The sequence below is a fragment of the Elgaria multicarinata genome, chromosome 2, assembly GCF_023053635.1.
Source record: "Elgaria multicarinata webbii isolate HBS135686 ecotype San Diego chromosome 2, rElgMul1.1.pri, whole genome shotgun sequence".
NCBI classification, from domain to species: Eukaryota; Metazoa; Chordata; class Lepidosauria; order Squamata; family Anguidae; genus Elgaria; species Elgaria multicarinata.
The window spans coordinates 90,723,858-90,748,856 of NC_086172.1; the positions used below are offsets into that span (position 1 = coordinate 90,723,858).

Sequence of the window (24,999 nt, forward strand, 5' to 3'; positions counted from 1 at the left end):
TCCATCCCAATAAATAAACAAGTAAATGTCATTTAAAGTGAAACAAATCTGGCTATAGTACAATTTTATTAGTGCAAATTGATTTTGCTCATTGATAGCTGTAACAAATGTTCATTAGATTTTTATCTAGATATGCAGCTAACTATGTTAAGCCCATTTATTGTAAATGGAGTGTACTGTTGAGTGTGTTACAGGGAACATGCAAAATGTAGCTACTGTCAAAATTATGAGGTAAAGTTTTCAATCTTCCATGCATCTGGTCGAAAATAATGGAGTTACATTAATAATAATTGACAATGATGACCACTAGGTGAATGGCCACATTTACTGGTCTATTTTTGTATTTTGGATATTCACCAGCTGCATGCTGTTCTACATTAACAGCATTCTTTTGTGATGGTTGACAATCTCCACCATTTTGGACATTCACAGGTGTCCTTTTGCATATTTTTCAAATTTCGAATCATGTTCAATCCCTGCAGAATTATCATATTTGTGGCATCTTGTATAGTTATAACATATAACTTAATGGTCTTACCTGCTGACAATCCTGTTCAGTGGACATGACTGAACACTTGCAATGTTCAAGGTGCGACAGGAAATGAAGGCACTATTGCATTATTCTCTCTTTCTGTAATGGGCAGTCAGTGACTCTGCTTTGGCCAAAGCAACCTACAAAAAATAATGACAACCAACACAAGCAGTTTCTGGAAAGGGAAACCAATCTCTATTTTCAGGGTGTGGATAGGAAGGAACCCAGTCAAATATATGTATATGCAAATAGTAGACAAATTTTTTTGTTATGATGCCTAAAGCAGGTATGGAGCAAATGACCTTTGAAACCTGGCTGCTTAAAAACGCACCACAAAAAATATTTAACATAACTTAAAACAAAAGACAAAATCTGAAATAATTTTTGCCCTAACTAACCAAAACCAAAAACCCTCGCTCTCCCCAGTCCACTCATCTGCCTTTAAATAAATGTCTTGACTTGTGGCATTATAAAAATCGGGGACTATTATCATTCTGTGCAATTTTCAACACCGGCAGATAGGCAAAATATTATGTTTTGCTTGCCGTTGTTTCAGAATCATAACATGGCGAAATTTCCCAAAGCAACCCAATACAGAAATCCAAACCAGGGCATTAGACAAATTCACAGAGGACAAGCCTACCAATGGCTACTAATCTTGCCGGCTATATATTACTTCCAACATGCTGGGAGTTGTAGGACTTTTTTCTGTCTAAATATGAACAGGATTGTGACCTCAAGAGTTGGTAGATGAGTAAAGCGTTGCATAACAGATTAGCATGACTTTCAATATTATTCACTTTCTTAAATATTGTTTTTTGAGGTGGAGACACCTGCTCAGAAACAAATCAGTATCCCATCTGACTCATTCCCTGAACCAATTTACTTGTGAAATTACTGTTCTTGTAACAAGTGGGCAGAGAGAAGTTTCCTTAATAATGCAGTTATTACATTCGATTCTCCATTGAGCTTTATGGTGTTTCTGCCCTTCCAACAATTTATGTAAGACCTGAGACTGTTTCATTTGCATCTCAGGTTGTTTTATGGTTTCAGAGCATTTTGGGAGGGGGGGTGGCTTAACAGGCTGTCGTCATTCATTTCTCTCTTAACAATTGTTTTGGCTGATTACCAAAGTATGAAATGAGATCCTTTTTGCCATCATTCGTCTCTATATAATCATTAACTTCTTCCACTGTCTGGGTACAGAGAAGCATGTTATCATTGATTGCTTGGTGCTTTGTCTCATTTTTAAAAATTTTTTAAGTCCTGGCATTTTAATTAAGACTCAAACGTAGAGAGTGATGGGAAATAATAATGATCTCTGCATACACTTTCTTTAGAAGATGCAATTTATGCTTTTTCCACTAGTCTCAGATTTGTTCTAGATTAAGAGATTTGACTAACTAAAAGAACATATCTTCCCTTTCACTTCTGTGCAGCTGCCTTCGACTGCCTGCTGACTGGAGATCTGTAATCAGAGCTGGCTCCCGCACGTGGCAAGCTTGAACATTGCATTGCCAGAGCCACAAAGATGAACGCTAGGCTCACCATAGGGTAGCCAAGAATTTCATGTGCAGCAGGAGTAAGAACACAAGGAGTGCCATGCTGGATCAGACCAAGGGTCCAGCTAGTCCAGCACTCTAGCCTCCTCCTCCAGGAATTTATCCAACCCCTTTTAAAGCCGTCCAAATTGGTGGCCACCACTGCAGTTTGTGGTAGTGAATTCCAGAGTTTAAATATGCACTGTTGGAAGAAGTACTTCCTTTTGTTTGTCCTAAATCTCCCCCAACCAGTTTCATGGGATAGCCCCAGGTTCTAGTATTATGGAAGAAGGAGAAAAAATGTCTCCCCATATTTTATACACTTTTATCATGTTTCCCCTTGCCCTCCTTTTCCCCCGAACTAAATAATCCCAGCTGTTGAACCTTCCCTCATAGGGGAGATGCTCCTGTCCCTGGCTGCCTCTCTGATAGATAACAGTGTAAGTTACCTTTTATCTTGCTAGCAAAGTGATGGGGAAGCTCTGGCCCATGGATCAGATGGAGTCTGCCTGGCCTCCCCATATGCCCTACCTCCTCTCCCTGAAACCTCACTGTGTTTCTCTGCTGCAAAGTGAGATGGGGCAGGGCCAGCCCTACCATTAGGCAGATTGAAGCAGTTACCTCAGGCAGCAGAAGTTGGGAGGCAGAAGCAAGGGGTTGGAGGGAGAGCTGAGTGTCAAGCAGGCTACCCTGTACCCCCTAAGCTTACCTGCTGCCTTCAGGTGCAGTGGAGGCCTCTGTTCCATTGTCAGTGTTGAAGAAACAGTCCAGATGGCTCTTGTACATGGAACGGGACAGGATGCCATCTTGTTCTTTCCCTAGGCAGCAAAATGTTTTGGGCCAGCCTAGAGGAGGGGGCTCCCTTTCTCACTGCCCAGCACAGAAATGGTGCAATCTAGACACGGAGAAGGGATTTGCTCTCTTTCTCCATGTCCAGATTGCACTGTTTCTGTGTTAAACTGTTAGGAGAAAAGGCACCTTCCCAGTGCACATCACAGAAACCCTGCAATCTGGGCACAGCAAAAGAGATCCATCTCTTTCTCCATGACCAGATCATGTGGCTTCTGCACTGGGTGGTGAGGAGGGGTGTGTTGGGGTACGTACGACACCTGGAATTTGTGCACTTGATTAAATAGAACTTGCAATCTCCAGAATTAGTAAGTTGTTGCTGATTAGTAATGGCTCTCCATCTGTTTTAGAATAATATTCAAATGATGAAATTGCTTGTGTACTGCCATTTGAAAACCTTGCAAAAATCACCTGCAAATAATATAATAAATGAACCACATTTTTTGTTTTAATGTAAAGCCCACTAGGATCTCTGAAGCAGCACATCTATACTTTCACTTTAGCCACTAGAGGGATCTCCAAGAATACAATTGATTAGTGTGTGCAAAGACAGTTTTCAAATGTCATCAACAGTTCAAACAGCATTATTTTCTTTATCTAATGTTTTTTGTTTTTTATTTATTTTATTTATTTAAGGATTTTTATGCCGCCATTCAGCCAAAAAAGGCTCTCATGGCGGCTTGCAAAAGTATTTCTTGACAGTCCCTGCCCACAGGCTTACAATCTAAAATACATAACACAAAAGGAAAGTGGATTGGGGGGAGGAGGGGGGGAAAGGAAAGGAAATTCAGGCACTACAATCTTAGTTGGGAAGTTCAGCAGTTACAGTTGACAGCAGGAGGGAGGGGGCTCTCAGCTGGAGCTGGACCCAGGCACGGTGGAGAGGTGCCTGGCTGCTGCTTCCTCCCTCACTGGTGGCCTCTGCAGAGACAGTTGGTAGCAGGAGGGAGGGGGCTCTCAGCTGGAGCTGGACCCAGGCACGGTGGAGAGGTGCCTGGCTGCTGCTTCCTCCCTCACTGGTGGCCTCTGCAGAGACAGTTGGTAGCAGGAGGGAGGGTGCTCTGAGCTAGAGCTGGACCCAGGCACGGTGGAGAGGTGCCTGGCTGCTGCTTCCTCCCTCACTGGTGGCCTCTCCAGAGACAGCACAATTCGTTATGCTTCCATGCAGAAAAGCCCATTCCTTCTGTTCCTTTACTTATGCATTCTTGAAAAATTGGGAGACCTATAGAGAAGGGCATCAGATTTTAATCAGGTACTTCGGCCGTTGCTAGACGTGGCGTTAGCCCGGTGTGAGGCCCGGTCTCCCTCCTGTGCATCCAGATGACGCACAGGGGATTCCGGGGTCAGGCCAGGCTAAGACCTCCCTTAACCTGGGATAAGCGGATTCGCTTATGGCCCAGCTTTTCCACAGCCCCGGCCTGAGCCCAGAGCTGCGGAAAGTCTAGAAGAACGGGGACAGGCATCAGGGACGGGGACAGGGCCTGGCGAGCAGGGACAGCCTTGGCGGACGGGCATCGGGGACGGGGACAGGGCCTGGCGAGCGGGGACGGGCATCGGGGACAGGGCGGGGGAAGAAGAATGGGGACGGGGACAGGCATCAGGAACGGGGGGCGGGGGAAGAAGAACGGAGACAGGGACAGCCATGGCGGACGGGGGGCGGGGGAAGAAGAACGGGGATGGGGACAGCCATGGCAGACAGGGGGAGGACGGGCGAGCGAGCGGGGAGGGGGGGGCATCAGACATCGTGTGTGTGGGGGAAATCAGGGGGAGCAGGGAACCCTTTATTCTTTTTTAAAAAGACTTACCTTGTTCGGTGGTGCGCTCCTGCACACATGGCCCTTTTGGGGGGGGGGAACTGGAGCACGCGACGGGGCTTTCCCTTGCCCCATCGCGGGTTGACGTCTGGAAAAGGGCGATGGCGCACGCTAGCTGTAGCGTGCCGTCGCCCCTCCTCCCAGACGGATTATTTGGTAGGTCTAGCAAGGCCCAAAGTTACATCTGTTTTCAAGCACAAACTGAACAGATCATTAAAATTAGGAGTTTTAATTGATCAGAATCTGCTCCATGAGAGCACCTATTTAAGTTAAGTTCCCATATTTGCAATTCATGACAGATATCTGTTTTGATATCTGTAGACACTAAGCTATGGTTACAGTTCTCTGCCAACGCTAACAAAGAAACTAGGTTGAAAAGGTTGTTGACTCAAATCACTTTTATTCCTAGTGCTACTTTATACATATCAACAGAGATATTCTTGGCTCGCACATTAAGAAGCAAGATATTTCTACAGCCCAAGTGCTGTAAAGTACCTGGATTTGAACTGATCCATTTATTAACTTTCTGAGCCATGTATGGTGATGTATTGCCAACAAATCCATAATCAACTGACATACAGGTGGTGCAGATTATACATCACTCCAAAACAAAACAAATGACCAACAGTCATTCATCCAGTTTATAAATTTGTAGATTTAAACATTTAAATATTTTTTAAAAACTAGATTTGAGAGAGAGAGAGAGAAAGAGAGAAAGAGAGAGAGATTTTGAAATGTGAAACATTTTCATATAAAACGCCAGGTTCAATCACAAATAAGGGTATGCTACAACCAATCAGGAACAACTAAACCTCAGTGAGGGAACATGGATTAAAAAATCAGCACACACATTCAACAGCCAACTAAGCCATATTAATAAACTTAATGGCTTGTTTCATCTCATCCTTCACATTTAAATCAGGTTTCAGGTTATCAATGAACAGTGCTTCCTTAATCCAAAATCATGTAGCAGGAAGCCAAATGATACTATAATTATGATCTGGGTTAAACTTTCTATACTGATGTTGTTGTTGTTGTCTTATGAAGAAATTGTTGCCAGGAATTAATTCACCAGGCTGGGAATTCCAAACGGTAGGTACTACAACCCCCACCTCAAAAGGGTGTATCCCGTGCTTTCATACAGTGGTGCAGATAGGTAATTTTAGATTCTGGGTGTACTTACTTTACACAGGCCAACTCTTTAGATCAGTGGAGGCTGGTGGCTCCAATGTCAGTGGGGCGGTAAATCCACTCTGGGTTTCAGTCAGAACAAGTCAGAACTCTAAAGGAGCTATCCAATGTGTTTTACCCATTTGAAAATGCAAGAAAGGCCTGCTGGGTTTGGCAGCACTCCTGCTCATTTGACTGAGTGGAGCCCTGGACATCTCCCCCAAAGTCCTGCCCTGTCAGCATCTGACAGAGCTTATTTCAGCAAACAAATGGTCTTGGAGCAAGTTTTGATCCCTGGATTGCATGGAATCAAGGAAATAGGCCTTCTTCCTTATCATCCTGCCTGATCACTGAGGTCTTCTGAAGAGGCCCTCCTGGTGGTACCACATGGTGAGATTCTGCAGGGGTAGAGCCTTTAGTGTTTGTTGGCTTCTGCCCTAAGAGGTGCTCTTCCAAATGAAATCAGGCAGGCACCCATGTAGGTTACTTTGTTTGGGGCATTTGCTGAAACGTCGTCTTATCAGGCAAGCATTTCCTGACTAATGACCAAATTCCGGTCACTATTTTATTTATTTATTTATTACATTTTTATACCGCCCAATAGCCGAAGCTCTCTGGGCGGTTCACATATTATTGATGTTCCTCTTTTTATTGCAGTTTTGTTGTACGTTGTATTTTGATTTGTTTCACACCACTATGAGATTTTAGAGCAGCTTACAAATTCTAGAATTAATTAATTGATTGATTAAGGACGAGGGTGCTGTAAGGTGCAGAGAGACTAGACCGTGCAGGGCTTTTTAGATGAGAACCAGCAACTTGACATGAATCTGGAAGTGAACTGGGAGCCAGGCTCTTTAATGTCAAATTGTTTCTTTAACGTTGACAATGAATTCTTGAAAACAATGAGACTAATTAATCTTTGGAGCAAATATTCTCATTGAAATGAGTTGCAGATTAAGCTGCTTGTTGTTTAATGCAACAAGCCCCAGAGGACATGTATTGCCTCACTGGATGACTTTGGTGTATATTACCTAGCAGAGTACTCAGTGCCAGCTCCAGAATATTGCGCGGGGGAGGACTCTTCTGAGAGGGAAACCACCACCCCCATCCTTGCCATTGTGACTAGTGTCAATTTGTTTCCTCTTTCTCCCTTTGGAGGCTGCCAGTCCATCTCCTTACTCTTGTCACAGCTTGTAAACTAAGCGAAGGCAGGTGAATGGACAGTGACAGCAAGGAGGAGGAGCAGCAGGGCCAGAACAGGAGACTCCAGGGCAGGCAGGCAGGCATGTAGGCCTTGGCAAGTGCCTGATAATGCTAAGCCCTGGTGCCAGTCCTGAGAACCTGTCCTCCTCACAGGACCAGAAGAGGGCAAGGCTCCTGTTCCTTTACAATCAGCGTCAAAGGAGGGAATTTTGGCAAGTGCAGTGCAGCTTGGCATGTGGGGAAGAAGGAGAGAAAAGCTGCACCTGTTGAAAATCTCTTTTCTCATTTCTGCCTATACACATAAACTTCCTCTCTGGATACTGCTGTGGAGCAAATAACATCAGAAAGAAAGACACAGCTTTCACCACATCAAACTGTGCCACTTTAATTAACAGAATGTAGGATGTGAAACCATCAGGTTCCATCTCATCTTTTGAGCTCAGTGATCTTTTATAGTAAAGATCAAGTGTCTTCAAAGGAGTTACCTAAATGTTATCTCTGGATGTTATGTTACCATCCTATTGCCCCACTGATCACAAGGCACGTTGGGTGAGGAGTTTGGTAGTCTGCTGTGTTAAGGGGAAGGACAGTCGATTTTTCACACTATAGCAAAATTGCACAAGTACACAAGGGTCTCATGCTGCCATTCGAGATATAGCAGACTTTCCTTGTTAAAGAAAAAAAGAAAAAGAAAAAAGAATAGGAGAGGCTCTGGAGGATGACAATGTCATGTAAAGCACCTGCAAACCCCAGTGAGTAAGAAATCCTGAGCACACAATAAATGCTTCATGTAGAAAGACTCTGTCTGAATCTGTGGGGTGCAGTCCACCAACTTTAAAACATCCTTGTTGGAATCTTTATATTGCTAGTAGAAGTACTTGTCTGGGGAGTAACCTACAGAAAACTCCTTTATGTATTATGCCTGGATTAAAGTAACCTGAATTTCTAGCCTGGTAGAATCAGCCACTTCACAGCACCATTCTGCTATACCTTTTAACAGTTTTGTCAGCCCCTCACTCCCTCTTCCCCAACCATGTTTGCATTGGGAGGTTCTGGTGCATGAATTCTTTACAGTTTTCTATGATCATTTGACCTTTCCTTTGTTCAGACTTTTATTGATATTTACAGATTTCTTTTCTCACGGTTTCTCTTGTTACAAATGGACTTACGGGCATTAACATTCCTTGCTATGAAATGCAACAAAGAAACTTAAGTGTAAGCACTTTCAGGAAGTGTTGGTGCTCTCTTGAATAGTACAATAGTAACAAACAAACAAAAATCCCTGCAATGCACCTTCTTGCTTATACTGTGAACTTGAATTACACAGGGCCGGTGCCAGACTATTTTTTGCCATCGGCAAGGTGAGCTACTTGCACACACACACCCCAAAAATTGCCAACTTCGATCCAGCTGTTCAAGAAGAGTTTCTGAACGATTATATTTTCCTTTTATTATGTTTTTTTCTTAAAACAGCTAATTTGTATAAAACTGTGACCCTCAGAGGGGCAGTACTGCACCCCTCTGAGGTCTGTGCCCTACGTGGCTGCCTAGTTGGCCTAATGGTAGCACCAGCCCTGCCTACAGACATAAGATGTCAGATAAAAAATTGTTTCCTGATGCAATTTGGTGGCTATAAAAAGTCTGATCCAGCTTTGGATGAAAGAATTCCCCTAACAATGGCTTCATATTACATCAGCTCTCTCTATTATTTTGAAATGCTTAATCTCTGTACATAGGAGGTTCTCTTTCCCCTTATCTGAGACATTGGTGGGGATTACTTGGGGATGGACCCTGATGTGAACTTTTCTTCAGAGCAGGATAATGCCCTGAGAAGACCACTGACATCCCAAGCGCAGAAGGCAAGTGATCCAAATAATCCAAATGATGGCACATCATTACAGTTTCTGCAGATTTCGCTGCCACAAATAGCCTCTCACACACCTTCTGAATATCAAGAATGACAGTCCAAGAGTTTAGATTGAGATGGCCTTTGGGGAATACACTGCACACCAGGCTACTTGGAAGATACCTAGGATAAGTGAGTACTATGTGAGACAAGGATTAAGTACTTTCAGTAGCAAGACCACAAAGTGTTTCAAGAAGAGGCAGGAGCAGAGAGAGGTTTTCTATAGTTAGTGGGGAGGTGGGGAAGGCTTAATTTGGTCCTGACTGTTGCTGGTGGAACTTCTTTACAATCCAGCTCCTGTAGACTGTTCCACATATCCTTGCTTTCATTTCCTACTTCTGTAGCCTAGGAATGGACAGTTCTTTGAATTTCTGCTTGCAGCTTGTTAGCTTCCTACTTAATTCATGGCCCCACTTACAGATGTTTGGCTGCTTTCCATCTAGTCCTCCAAACTCTTGCTGCTGTTGGTGAATGGTCTTCCAAGAATTACTGAATAAAGTTTATGATTTTTATGTAAAAGCCTGACTTTGCTATTAAAACAGAAGAGTGAATGGAGGAATGACTGACAGCTGAGGCTAGAATGGAATGATGGGCAGAGTTAGTGGCAGTTGGGGAAAGTCAGTTAGTGGGGGCCAAGTTAGGACTGAGAGATAGTGATGCCAGTACTACACCTCCCAGCATGCCTTTGGTGGCCCTCAGGTGCCCATGTCCTCTGACAGGCACTTTCCTCCTCTCTGATGCTGCTCCTTGACAGAGCATTGAGGAGTAGCATCGCCAAGGAGGGGAGGTAAGCGACTGTCAGTGGACTCGCACAACTCCATCCAAGTCCTGCTGGGACTGCCTCAGCCCACACTTCTCACAAAGTGCTCCATCAGGAGCCCATACTGAAGGGCCAGGACTGAGCTGGACACTTGCCCCCTTTGTCAAGCCTGTTTCTGGGCATGCGCAGAGTGCTTCCCTTTCCTTCTTCCCTCCCTCTTAAGGGTGAAGGCTGTGCATGTGCTTTCCTCAGTTTCTGAGAAAACCGATATCGGGACAGGGTGCCTTTGAGCATGTCCAGAATTAGGCCTCTCAAAGTCATGCTGCTGTATCTAGTTATAATTTTAAAAATACACATGGCAAGTGGGAGGAGGCACCACAAATGGATGCATTTGTGTAAACCTATTTTTTAATTATTAAATTCATTACAAATACTTAACCCCCCCCCCCCAAATTCATGTTTTTAGATTTTTTTCTGATCCATGTACACAAAGTCCTGTCTGGGTGGACAGCATTAAGGCAGTACCATATGTGGAAGTGGGTAAACATTTAGGGACATACGTGACACACACATACTTTCCGCTTTATAGGTAGAGATGACTGCAAAAAGGTGTTTTGTGAAAAATCATATGCTAAATATAGCCTTATCATGACCAGATCAGCACAGCATCTATTATTTCTGCATCCTTCTCCTTTTCCCTTTATTCTTCCACTCTCTAGGATTTGGTGCTTTAATTCCATACTTAAAATCCTATGTTCATTATTTCCATCATGCAGAGTCCAATTTTGTGGGTTATCCAGTGCTTCTTTCATGGCTCTCTTCTATACTCTCACCTTTCCCTGAGAGGTCACTCCAGATTAATGTATTTTATTGCCACCACTGTACTGCTGGCAGATAAATATATATCTTTTCCCCTGATTTTCCTCTGCCATCCTAACTCACACCTTCAACTATATCACTGACATTTCCAATAATCACCCTCCTCACCACCACAACCAGAAATAATAACCTTTGCGTCTGATCCTATGTTTAAGGGTATATATTCCAGTGCAGGGAACCAATAGCAGAGCAAGGCCATAATCCTTGACCCAGCACAACTACAGAAATAGCAGTGAGTGTTTCAGGATAGTGGTAGCATTTTAGTGTCATGTGTAGGGGATACAGAGAGAAAAGAAGGCTTCCTTCAGAAGTCTTGCCCAAATGAGGAGAATAAAAAGGAACAAAAACTTGCACAAAAGAAACGCAATCAGACAATAAATGATACAAGAAAGGATTTTGAGGAGCATATTGCAAATACCATTAAAAAAAAACAGACTGCAGAATGGTCTGCCTGAGGAGATTCATCAATTTAACACTCTCTCCAAGTTTAAGTCAGCCATAAAAACAAATTTCTTCTGGCAGGCCTACCCAGGTGAATGATAAACCAAGAATTTTTAAGATCTATTGATTGTTATTTTGATGCTTTATTGATTTTATATGGTCTTTTAATTAATTTAATGTATCTTATTTATATTGTATTGTACTAATGTTCCCCACCTTGATCCAAAGGGAGAGGAGGGTAAGAATTATTATTATTATTATTATTATTATTATTATTATTATTATTATTATTATTATCAAAAACAATTATTTAAATACACCAGCTAGGGAGGCAGTTGGACTGTTAGATGACAACAGAGTTAAAGGAGTACTAAAAGAGGATAAAGATATTGCAGAAAAGGTGGATGAATTATTTCCATCCGTCTTTACTGCAGAAAGACATAGAGCAGATACCTGTGCCTGAACTAAGGAACTGAGAGAAATAGTGATGACAAGAAACAAACTCCTAGACCTTTTTGACAAATTGAAAATAAACAAATCACCATATCTAGATAGTATCTAGATCGGAGAGTTCTTAAATAATTTGAATGTGAAATCCAGGGGGGATCCAGGAGAATACAAGCTGGTTGGCTTAATGCTGGTTAATTAGTGGGAAGGCTCCTTGCTCAATTAATCTAAAATCTAAAAGGAGGTCTAAGTGGCTAAAATGTCATATAGCATAGTTAGATTGGGAAGTAAGTAATATCCCTCCAGATATTATGGACTTTTTTCATTTGACAAAAGTCCAACCTTTTGAATCTAGAATTATGAAATTGGGCAATCATTATAATAAATTATATAATTTTCTATTGGCTTTGAAATGTTTTATCGTGATATGTTTTAAGGCTTTGAAATTTTGGTACTGTTTTACGATGTTATTATTGTTTTACATTATTCTAAACCACCTTGGGAAGACTTTTATCTTTAAATGCAACAAGTAAATTATGAAAACATAAATAAATAAGTAAACAATCAAAGGAGTGGGAAGAAAATGCTAAAATTATGCTGTGGTATGATTTGTATTATAATGGCAATGAGCACTATTCACGAGGAGAATTGATTCTGATCCTAGCTAGAACGCTTCTCTTGGTCTCTACAGCATAGCAGGGATTATTAATTCATCTTTATCTTTAGTGCATCTTCACCATTATGTGTTGCCAGTTTTATCACAAATGAAAGCCAGAAGCCCAGTGCTACCATAAGACCCAGTGTTCTGCAGGTGGCTGTGTTTGGTGATGTCTGTCTCTGAAAATCTGGAGTGAACATTTTCAGGCTGCAATCCTTTGCAGACTTACAGGAGAGCAGGTCCTATTTAACTCGGTGAGATTTAATTGTGAGCAAACATGCATAAAGGATTCTTCTGAAAATTGATTATATGTTTGCCATGTGCCCTAAGAATCTCAGGGTTGCTTTCCCCCCCCCCATTTACCTGATATTTGTACATTCACTTTAACATCTGTGGACAGTGGCTTTTTCTCTTATCAAAGTGATTCATGGGTGCACTACTGTTTCCTTCACTATTACGACTTACCCTGCTTTAGCAGCACTACCTTGCTCTCCTTACTTGACTCCACCCTAACTACCTTATGGCATGCTTGCTCCTGGCCCCTTCTGTCTCCCATGAATGAAATGTATGGCCTGCTATCAGGGGACCAGTCATGGATAAAGCCTTTGTGCGGAGGGGATGGCTCCTGGGAATTTCTTGACTCATGGCCCAGAGCTAGCTGATCCTTGATCTCAAAAACTATGAACCTGTTGGCAGACTGCTTCCTAACATCCAGTGGAATAGGACTGCTGTATGCAGCAATGGTGAGAAATTCAAGAGAATAAAAAAAATAATAGTGTAGATCCAAGAGGGCGAGGTTTAAGATATGTGGACTGTAAACAAGAAACTAGCAGTAATCGGTTATGTACATAATATGGATTGCTGGCAGTAGTCTTCCATTGTCATAGCATTGAATACTGTTATGAGTCATCCTTAACCTCATAATAGACAGGACAGTAAAAGGAGTAAAACATCAGTGGCATGATCCAATTACACTGAATGGCAAATAGGCCAAACGATAAAGACGACAAGAGTGAGCAATTGTTTACACTGGATGATTGCACAGCAGGAATTTCTCTCAATAATCATTCTTCACTTATTCTAAATCTAACACGTGCTTATTTGGGAGTAAATCCTATTTAAATCAGTGTGGTAAACTGTTATTCTGTGTCCTCATTCACATGTACATCAGAATACACCCGTGTACATGTGTAGTTACTGACATATGAAATCTTATATTTTGGGGCCTAGAGCTGAGGTGTACCATGCATGGGGGATTTTACACTTTACACCTACCAAGGGGAAATGAATGAATGAATGAATACAGCTGAAGGCTTGAATCAAAAGTATATAGGTTTTATTACAAAATATATGTGCATTTCATACAGAGTGGAAAGCTTGGTTAGATTGACATCGTTAAACATGGACTAATAAGTGTCTGAAATGAAGAAGGAGAAGGAGAGAGATGGATGTGGTGCAATTACTGATTCCAAGTAAGGGAACAAGGAGGATGAAGGCCTAGATGTAATGTGGAAAATTCAAAATGTAAATGACATGGGGTTGGGAAACATGAACGGTAGAATCAAGAGACAATAGAAAGAAATATGGGGGAAATGAGGAAGGAAGGTAGGTAAGAGTGCAGATATTTACATATTCCAGAGACGAAGGAGTTTGAAGAGAGTTCTTTTCCAGTAGCTCATAGCAATCCAGGAGTGTTTTTTCCACATTCACCAGATAACAGGGGTAGTGGGGATGCTGCTCATAAATTAATATTGGTGTAAGCCCCCTCCCCCTGGATTCTATCAATACTATCAACTCAGTGGGTTGTCCTGGTTCCCATGCAGCCAAAGGCTGTGATGGGAGATTGAAGATAGGGAAATGTTGCTAGGTCACCTTGAGGCTGCATGGTATGACAATAAATCAATCAATAAAAAACCTGGTGACCTGTTTATTGGCAGAAGAATGAACTGGGTAGACTTAGATGGGTATAATGGACTTTAGTAATAAACTCCCTGACTTCCTACTGGGTAGCTCTTTTCAAACTTTGGGCTGCCAGGGAGTTTTCCTAAGGACAAAAGAATGAACGTTGTGCTAGCTTGATCTTGATGTTCACCATGGGTTTTGTATACAGACATTGGAACAAAGCTCCTACCCTTATGATTTCTAATTACTTTTCCAGTAGTGGTAGCAATTAATGAATTAATTTCCCCCCCCCCTGCCAGGGCTCTGGATTGGCCAATTTAGAATGTACTATAGATATTTAGGTTAGAGTAGTCAACCATCAATCAGACAGACATCCAGAGATTCTGGAGTTTCCATGATTTGTACACCAGTGAGAGTTGCATCTATCGATTTAATTAGGTTAGAGATAAACAAATATAAATTACAACTTCCTTGCTCTGATCCTAAGCCTTTTCTTAACCAGCCTTCCAGAACAAAATGGAGATTCCAGAATCAAGGCTTGTGAGATGTGTTTCAAAAATAGCAGTGTAACTGAACTCCTTGGTAACAAAAGAAAACATGCATAGGATCCGGCTGTTTTAGTTTGTTTATTTATTTAGGGAATGATGAACTTGTCAATTTTGGTTCTTCTCATTTTTCTAATCAAGTTTGGTTCATATTAAACTTTGAGAATTTCTTCATTCTTAAGTTTCATTCATCCTGAATTCTGAGGGTTAAAAAAATAAAAGTCCACATGAAAATTAGTAGACATTTTTGCACACATTTCTCCTAATACATACATTTTAATGCATTCTTGCAAGCATTTTTTTTAATATAATGCATTTGTGAGCTTTGGTTTCCCTAATATAGATGTTTTAATGCATTTTTTAAAAAATAATAATAATGAAGAACTCAACTGCAAAATTTGGAGAAGTGTGGATTTTGGAAGATAACTGAGGCCTTAGCTAGACCTACCTGAAAGTCCGGAGGAGAGGAGGGGAGACTTCGCGTTGGGATTAACACGAGATCTCGCCACCGTTTACACATAAGGTGCGACATTCTCAAGAAGAGAGGCGTCATGCCCGCCATTTTTAAAATATTTTTAAAAGAGGACACAGCGCAAGAATGCTCGTGCGCTAAAAGTAAGTCTTTTTAAAAATTTAATTTGGTTTCCCCGTTCCCCCCACCCTAACCCCGATGGGTGCAGCGCTCCTAGCGAGTAATCCCGCCGAGCAGGGTCAAGCCACAGAAATGGGCCAGACATTCCGTGGTCTTGGGCTCAGCCCGGGACCGCAGAAAAAGCGGGTCAAAGGGGGGGCTATATCCTGGGGCAAGGGAGGGATGATCCCTCCCTGATCCCGGGATTCCCTGTGCGTCGTGTGGATGCACAGGGACGATCCTGGGGTTCATCCCAGGATATAGCCTGGTCTAGCTTAGGCCTGAGTTTGCTTCACATAGTGGTTCAAAAATGCTAAGTTAGGTAAGTTTGTATTAAAATATGAACTGAATACATTTCTCCCCTATCCCGTATAGTAATTGCAGGGCCATAATTTATGATTATTCATGATTTTGCTTCCCTCTGGAGGTCAAGGAATTTCGATGGATTGTTAAGAAACTTGATAGAGCAAGTTTAATTATGGACACTCAACTCTATGGTCATCCACAACTACTTATTGGCCCTCCCAAAATTCAACCCCAGTCTTGACAGCTCAGTTTACTGGAATTCCAACCTCCAGGGTGATTGACGTGGCCTAAGAGCATAACATTAGAGGTGGATGATGCTTCCAATGCCCTGGGACTTGGGAGATCTGGGTTTTGGTCTCCACGCAGCCCTGGAAGCTAACTGGGTGACTTTGGGCCAAGTCACAGTTCAACTTATCTCAAAGGGTTATTGTTGTGAGGATAAAATGGAAAGGAGGATTATGTATGCTGCCTTGGGTTCCTTGAGGAGGAAAAAAGATGGGATATAAATGTATTTATTTTTTTAGAAAAAAACCCATTTTATTCCAGATCACTACTATCCACAATGTTATGGAATGCTTTCAGTATTTTAGCCATGCAATCTCTCTCTCTCTCTCTCTCTCTCTCTCTCTCTCTCTCTCTCTCTCTCTCTCTCTCTCTCTCACACACACACACACACACACACACACACACACAAAGAGAGAGAGAGAGAGAGAGAATACGCCGCTTAGCAGAAAATATGCACCATAATTTATAAACATTTACTCCATTTTCATAGGGTTGGGGGATATAGCTCTGTGACAGAGCACTTGTTTTGTATCCTTAAGGTCCCAAGTTCAATCCCCAGCATCTCCAGGTAGGACTGGAAAAGACCCCCTGTCCAAAACCCAGGAGAGCTACTGCCAGGCAATACTGAGCTAGATGAACCAATGGTCAGACTTGGTGTAAGACCACTGCATATAAGTTCATAGATCTGTCAGAGGTGCACACAAACAGACAGACTAACCATGTATCGCAGCCAGTTAGATGCTTTGTCTGTACTAAGAAATTGCACCTTAGATTATTTTCATCAGAACATTTTTATTAACCATGGAGCTTGTGGTGTTGTTGTTTCATGGAATGCAAGGTGGCTACATAGGACTCCAAGCACTTCAGCAAGTGCTTTCAGACCATTCCGTGGGATTAGGGTGTAAGGCGCCACATGGAAGAGAGTATATAGATGCATTGCAGAGCCTTGGGAGCAACCCTGTAGTAAGCTGCCCACTCACCTCCCCCAGCTTTCTTTTTATGCTTTCATTTCAGTTGTGAGAATGGTACCTTGGTTGATAAGGACACAAGAATATGTGAAGAGCTCTGCTGGGTCACACCAAAGGCCTGTCCACTCCAGCATCCGGTTTCCACTGTGACCAGCCAGATACCCATGGGAAGCCCCTGAGCAGGTCATGAGCACAACAATACCCTCCCACTTTTGTTACCCGGCAACTGACATTCAGCGGCATACTGCACCTGATACTGGAGGTAATATATAGCTGTCAGGGCTAGTAGCCACCATGAATTTATCTAATCTCCCTTTAAATTTGGTGGCCATTATTACACTTTGTAGTAGCAAATTCCATAGTTTAACTCTTTGCCGTGTGAAGAAGTGCTTCCTTTTGTCTTTTCTAAATCTCCTGTCATTCAGCTTCATGAGATGACCCTGGGTCCTAGTATAATGAGAACGAGTGGGAAGAAGCTACTCTCTTTCTACTTTTCGCCACACCATCCATAATTTTATAAACTGCTCCCCCCCCCCCCAAACCAGTATGGTGTACATTGTAGTGGCTAAAGTGTTGGACTGGGAATCAGGAGATCTGAGTTGGGTCAGTCAGACTCTCAGCCCAGCCTACCTCACAGGGTTGTTGTTGTGAGGATAAAATGGAGAGGAGGAGGATTCTGTATGCCACCTTGGGTTCCTTGGAGGAAAAACGGTGGGATATAAATGCAATGATAAATAAAATGCAATGATAAAATAAACTAAAAAGACCCAAATGTTGTAACTTCTCCTTGTATGGGACTTGTCCCCTGATCTTTTTTGGGTTGCCCTTTTCTGTGCATGCAGGGCAGAAAGGAGGACAGGTCTTGAGCCAGTGAGATTCTTGGAGACAGTTTTTGGAGAGGTCAGGTGATGTGTGATGCATATGAATGGATAATGCTGGGGCTGGGAAGGGATGGTAAAAGGTTTGTTTGTCTGTTTGTGTATTAATGTCTTTGATTTCTATCCTGTCCTTCCTCACAAAGAGCCCAGGGTGAGTAACAGCCTACATACAGCGCACAGACACCATTAAAACCATCATTTTAAAATCACAAATCTATATAAACATCCATGTTAATGGTTAGGATATATATATATATGGGAGGGGGCAGTTAAAGTATAAAACAAACAACAAGCACAGTTTGAAGCCAGGGAAGAACATTAGGCTGTGTTATAGGCCTGCCTGCTCCCCTTCCTTAGGGGGGATATAGAGGTGGATTATGGCAGGGACCACGCCTAGGGTGCCAGCAGTGGTGCCTTCATTCAGGTGGGGCGGGCACAATGTGTCCAATGGTGACAGCTGTGTAAGTTTGTTTGAAGGCTTCTCTGAATCAACCTAAAAGCTATGCCAAGGATTGCGAAGCTGGGTCCTTCTGCTAGTATATAATAAAGTACAATAAAACTATGAGGAAAATCAACAGAGAAACAAATAGAACCTATACCCCAAAGCCTGCACAAATAAATACATCTTTAAATGGCAACTAAATGACAGCAGTGTGTGCGTGTGGTAGGACGGACAACAGCCAAATCTCTAATGGAAGGGAATTCTCCAGCAAGGAACTCTGTTCCATGGCAACAGATGCTGGGAGGCATGGATGTCTTTCAGAGGATAAGGTTGACTGGTGCATAAAATGATTCAGCTATAAAGGTTGCAAGGAACCTTGACGTGTGAAATGGGTACTGGAGTACTACTGCAAGAAAAAAGAGAGACGATGATGTATACTCTTGGAAAAGGTTTGGGGAAGAGGTGGAGGTCACTACAAAATGTATGCCAGCTGCTTGCATATGCTAGGCATGGATGAATCCACCAGGATGATGATGATGATGATGATGATGATGATGATGATGATGATGATGATGATGATTATGATGATGATTTCTCTGTTTCTCATTTTTAAGATTTTAAATTTGGTTTGTCCTGAACTTTGAGATTTTGTAAAAAGTTCACATGAACATTTGAATGCATTTTTATATGTGTTTTACCTAATGCATTTTTGTATGCAACTTTGCCAAATATACATATTTGGGGGGAGTTGGTTTCCTAATATAATGCATTTTGTAATGTTATGTTCACTAATATACACAGTTCAGTTTGCACATTCCCCTAATGACCCACTAAGCCACAATGGTTAAGCATTTTGAGTGAAACATTATGGCTTGGTGTGTTGTGTGAGCCATGACTTAGCGGGTCATGTGAACCATTCCTAACCATGGTGGCTACATAACAATGGTTTAAGCACTCTTACCAATAATTTGCTGCAAAAGGGTTAGCAGCCTAACTATATCTTAGCGTGTTGTCTGAACAGGCCTATCATGTGCATTTTTGTATGCTTTTTAAAATAAATAAATAAAAAACTCAATGCAAAATTTGGAGGCCTGAATTTTGAGGGATAACTGATTTTTGGTTCACGTATTGGTTCAAAAGTGTGATTTCTGCCCCATCCCTAGTAGATGCTTTATGTTTGGTTGGAATAGTGAGACAATCGGAACTGATGGGATGGATGCCTAGAGAGGAAACCGGTTAATATGTATGGGATGCCTACTCCAACGAGACATGGGAGACCATGGAGTGGGAAGAAGTGGGTGTGGCCACTTCAGTCAGGGGTGGGGAATCTTGTGCTTAGGGGAGAGGACACCAATATGCTCCTGGGCTATATATGAAGGAAGAAAAGTGAGAGATGAATGGTGGGTATTTTAGGACATGGTTGCAAAGACAATTACCAACTGATACGTTGGGATGAACGGTGGAGTGGAGGACACCAAATTGTTTAGGACAGAAAACCCAAGCAAATGGCAAGAGCTCTAAAAGGATCTCTCCAAGCTGAGTGAATGGGCAACAAAATGCCAAATGGAGATTGATTTAAGCAATTCTAAATAAACTGATTTGGGCAAAACCAAATCTTAACTTTGCATATACATAGATGGTGACAAACCAGAAAAAAAAGACCTTGGAGTCATGGTGGAGAGCTCAATGAAAAATCCACTCAGTGTGAAAAGAAGCAAAAACAAAACAGTGGTGGTTAAACACACCCCACATCCCCCTAGAAGTAGGACATTACAGGCTCATTCCTAGCATTTCCAGGTAGGGGTCCTGTCTGAGCTAGATGTATGAAGAGTCAGATTCAATAAAAGGCTGCTTCCTAGGGAGAGGAGGGGCTGTGTGCTGTTGGTAAGATAGGCTGTGGTGAAGTTGGGGTGGGTGGATTTCATATAGGGTTGCATCCAATGGTGGCCATCCACTAGCAGGAAGCACTTCTGCTTGCACAAGGCAGGGCACCTTATTTTTGACAATCTCCCTACCCATTCCCACCTCCTGTGCTTCCTGAAAAGTTGCTTTGGAGGATGGTGGGCCTTCTGGAACAACATGGGATATGCTGTTGAGGACCATAGTCGGTGGGGTGATCAATGACAACCAGGTACCTCTCCTTGCCCAAAGAGAAGGTCTTTCTGCTAGCATAAAGTAACCAATGGATACATCCCATATTCATTCAAAATGACTAACCCCATCTCTGGCTGCAAGGCTCATCTACTACTTGCAGATTTAGAAATTCAGAACTTTCTCTGACAGATTCATTTCTTTGTTTTGGAGCTCAGTGTTCTAACCAAGCCTCAGAAGCCAGAACGCTGTCTTCTGGGGGTCACATTTGATATCTCACACACTCCCTGCACATTCTTGCCTTGGCTTGCTCTTGTTCTGAGAATGATTCCCTTAACTGTTGGGAACCTCTTTGGACACAATTGCTCTCTATAATTATTATTGTCCTGACACTCGGCTAAGTTGTTGAAGTCCACAATTTCTTCTCTGGATGGATCTGTTGATGGCAAGGAGGGTGAAGTACACACAGAAATTACCAATAGCATTCTGGATGCTTTTGAAACACCAATGGAGCAAGCAAAGGTCAGGCAAAAGGGACAAAGAATGGTTAGTTAGTTATGTAAAGATTTCCTAAAATAAAAAAATGCAAGAGCCTTTATATTGCAATACTAAATAATATGTATAATACTCGTTGATTTTCTGCTTATCAAATGCTTTAGGTAGATGGTGTGGTACAAGTGGGTCTGAACCCATGTCTCTATACCTGGGCTGTAGCTAGACCTAAGGTTTATCCCTGGATCGTCCAGAAATCAAACCTGTTCATCTAGGTGACACACAGGGGATCCAGTGCTCAGGCAGGGGCGAACCCTGAATAATCCCAGGATAAACCTTAGGTCTAGCTGTGGCCTTGGTCTGGGCTGAGGGTTGCTCTGCAGTTTACACAGCAGTCTGTTTGCTTTGGGCACACACTGGTGCTTTTCACAGCAAATATGTAAAATGTGAGTGATGGGTGTACAGATTCATAGGAACATAAAAGTCCTACTAGAACACATCAAAAGCTTATTTAGCCCAACATCCTGTTTCATAGAGTGCCAAAGCAGAGGCCTCTGGGAAACCCACAAGCAGGACATGTGGGCAATAGCCCTCCCAAACCATTGTTCCTCATCTATTGCAATGGAGGCTGGTGGCTCTGATGCCAGTGGGGCAGTGAACCCGATTCAGGTTTCAGTCAGAACCAGTCAGAACTCTAAAGGAGCTATCCAAGGTGCTTCTGAGCCACCAGCCTCCACAGATCTATTGGTATTCTGAACCTGAAGGCTGCGTATAGCCACCATGTCTAGCAGCCCTTGGCAGCCTTATCCTCACGAATTTGTCCAAATATATCAAAGTGCAACAGCCCCATCAGGGTTTCCAGGTACATTTTACATGGAAATCCATCATTCATGCGTTACATGTTTACCTGTGTACCAACAATGGCAAACACAATTGTTGCATAAATTGTGGAGATGCTCAGAGTTGCTCCCCGTGGCAGTATAGAGATTTGTTAGCCCCCATCCAGTGTATTTCCTTTGGTTAAACATCTTGAAGCTTCTTTTGCTCAACCAATTCAGATTGTAGCTCTCTTTGCTTTTGCTTGAAATTTGTGCCAAAGCTGTCATTTGACAGTGTTACTTTGAAGAGGTAGGTATCAAAGGAAGGGACGTGCGATACCCTCTGTTGCATCATTTTATAAGTTACCTGGAATAATTCTAAAATATTTATTCCTGTATCACACTTACCATCATTCTTTAAGTCACTTTTAATACCATGGAATGCATTCTACTGCAGGAATGTTCCATTTAGATGTGAACTGAGCATAACAAGAAAGAGTTTGTTTTCACAATTGGCTGCTGTTGATTTTCATTTTGTTTCATTTTCTTTGCTTGTGTATCCATACATGCATCTCCTGGTATTTTGGTCCCACTGTTTACGGTTTACAGATCTTTTATCCTTCATACGCATGTGTACAAATAACCATCCCTAGTCTCAGACCCTACTGAGTCTACTGTGAAGTGAAGCCGAGTTCAGTAACGTAGCTCCTTCTCTGGAATTCATGCCGTTGAAGGCAGATTTGGATAATATGTCAGTGGTCTGATCCTGCCTTGTACATGGAGCTGCTACACTGCCCCTCCCTCTACCATATATGTGTGTGTGTGTGATCGAGAAGGCCCTCTCCTTGGTTGAGTCAGTCTCATCCAAGAGTTTCTGGAGCTGGCTTCCAACCAACCACTCAAGGACCTTGCCAAGGAATAGAACATTTGCCACCACCCTATAATTATTAAGATTTTCCAGGTCTAGGAAGGATTTATTTATTTATTTATTTATTTATTTATTTTTATACCACCCAATAGCTGAAGCTCTCTGAGCAGTTCACAAAAATTAAAACCATAATAAAACAACCAACAGGTTTAAAACACAAATACAAAATACAGAAGTGGTCTCGCCACTGCTTCTTTCAGGGGTGCCGGGACCACTCCCTGTTTCAAGGAGGTATTAATCACCTCCCTGCTCCAGCTGGTTGTTCCCTCCTTGCTGGATTTTTTCAGCCAAGAGGGGCAAGGATCCAATACGGAAGTAGTTGTATAAACCTGTTGAAGCACCTTGTGAATGCCCTTGAGCTGTACCAACTGAAACACATCCAAGAAAACTGGAAAAGGCTGTGCTCCGAATACTTTGACCGATTCACCTGCTATAACATTGGAGTCTCAACGGATGCAAGAGATTTAATTCTGGAAGTGCCTAGCAAGTATATTACGGTGAGCCTCAGGCAGTTCTATAGTGTCCCTGGTGCTGGCATGTAATAGCCCCTGGATGACTCTGAAAAGTTCTGCTGGGCAACAGATAGAGGATTTAATAGAGGCAGCAAAATGTTGGGTTTTTGCCTCCCTCACTGCCCCTGAATATAACTTACCATAGGCATCCACTAGGATTTCTTCTCCATTTGCACGCAAGCTATCTATTATTTTGTTTCATTGCTCTCAGCTCTGGGGTATACTACAGAGCAGTATGAATTCTACTCAGGAGAGGGTACTCAGGAGCAATTGTGTCAACCAACTGGGTCATTTCTGCATTCCACAAATCAACTAGGGCTTCGACAGGAGAGCCAGCCATATCAGCCAGAAACTTTTCTAGAGCCCTCCGGAAATCATCCGGATCCATTAGCCTCTGCAGCTGGACCATCTTAATAGGTCCACACCCTTACAGAGGGGGAAAGCTGTCATAAGTCTAAACCTCAGCAGGCAATGACCTGACCATGACAAATGGACTGAAGCAAAGTCCCCCACCTTCAGATCACCATCTCCATGTCCATTTGAGAAAGCCAAGTTTAGAGTATGCCCTGCTACATGCATTGGGCCAATAATATGTTGGGACAGTCCCATGGTTGTTGTGGTGACCATGAAATCCTGATCCACCCCAGACAAGGTGCCTCAGCATGAATGTTGACATCACCCAGAACCTACTACCTGGGAGATCTCAACAGCACACCTGAGACCACCTCTGTCAGCCCAGATAGGGAGTCTGTTTAGCAGTACACCAACAGAACCCGCAATCTGTCCCACTGGCCCAACACAACGTGCAAACACTCCAGACCAGTAGTCAAATGGACAAGGAGCCTGCAGAGGGAGATCGAACTCCTGTAGAACACAATAACCCTCCCCTCAAGCCTACCCTGATTCTGAACTAAGTACTCTGGTGAGCAGAGATGGGAGAGGCAAACTCCTCCCTGCTCATCAACCCAAGTCTCAGTTATCATGCCAGATTGGCCACCTCATCCAATCATGGATAAGGGAGATTTCACTCTGAACTGATCTGGCATTTAGCAGCTACACCTGAAAGCCCGAGGAGAGGCTGATAGAGCAACCCACAAATCTATGGGCTGGAACATGACACAGACATTAACTGTCTGGGCTGTGTTCCCCTAACCTGGCTAGCCCTCCACCCAACACCATATCTCCCTCTATCAGTAACTGTGCTAATCAGAGCCCCCACAGACAATCCCCACTTGGCCCTATAGCCTCTCTCCCAGGCACATGTCCAGACGTTTTTAAGAGGAAAAAACCCAACTTTCCCCTACTAGAATTGCACTTGCTGATCAACTGGTGTTAAAGGGTGGCCCTTGCCCTTGTGCCCCCCTTTTATCGGCTCTGCCCAGTCAGGGGGAGACTTTAGTGTCTCCCCTCATAGCAAAAGAAATAGTTTTAACTCTTCTTTCAATCCTCCCAGAAATAAACTATCCAACTCCAAAATCCATTTCTCTGGCAAGGGATTCCAGCAGCAGAAAGAAGGAGACAAGCAGTATGGTCTTAGAGCATGTGTGGGCAACCTTTTTTTCCCTTCAGGCCACAGTCCTTTATGGATGATCTGTTGGAAGCCACATGATGGCAATGGGTGGAGACAAATCTAACCATGGGTGAGTCTCACCCCCTTTTTCCTTTCTACCACTCCTTTTCTCTTTCTGCTGCCTTCATTTTATCTATCTCCCTTTTCCTTCCAACACAGCAGGCTGCCCAGGAAGTGACAAATTACTCTTGTCAGAACAAAGCCCTATGAAGAGAGACTGAAACAACTGGGCATGTTCAAATCTCAGAGGAGTAGAGAAAGTAGCCTGGAGAAGAGAAGATTGAGGGGAGACATGATAGCACTCTTCAAATACTTAAAAGGTTGACACAGGAGGGCCAGGATCTCTACTCCATCATCCCAGAGTGCAGGACATGGAATAACAGGCTCAAAATACAGGAAGTCAGATTCTGGCTGGACATCAGGAAAAACTT

General features: G+C 42.8%; 1 protein-coding gene across 1 annotated transcript in view; it reads right to left on the bottom strand.

Annotated features, from left to right (window-relative positions):
• Positions 1 to 10,593: 10,593 nt before the first annotated feature.
• CDKN1C (cyclin dependent kinase inhibitor 1C) overlaps positions 10,594 to 24,999 on the bottom strand; it is a 471,039-nt gene continuing 456,633 nt past the window's right edge. The window contains exon 4 of the transcript XR_010025055.1: positions 10,594 to 10,603. The gene's annotated coding sequence lies outside the window, so the exon portion shown is untranslated. The remainder of the gene's footprint in view (positions 10,604 to 24,999) is intronic.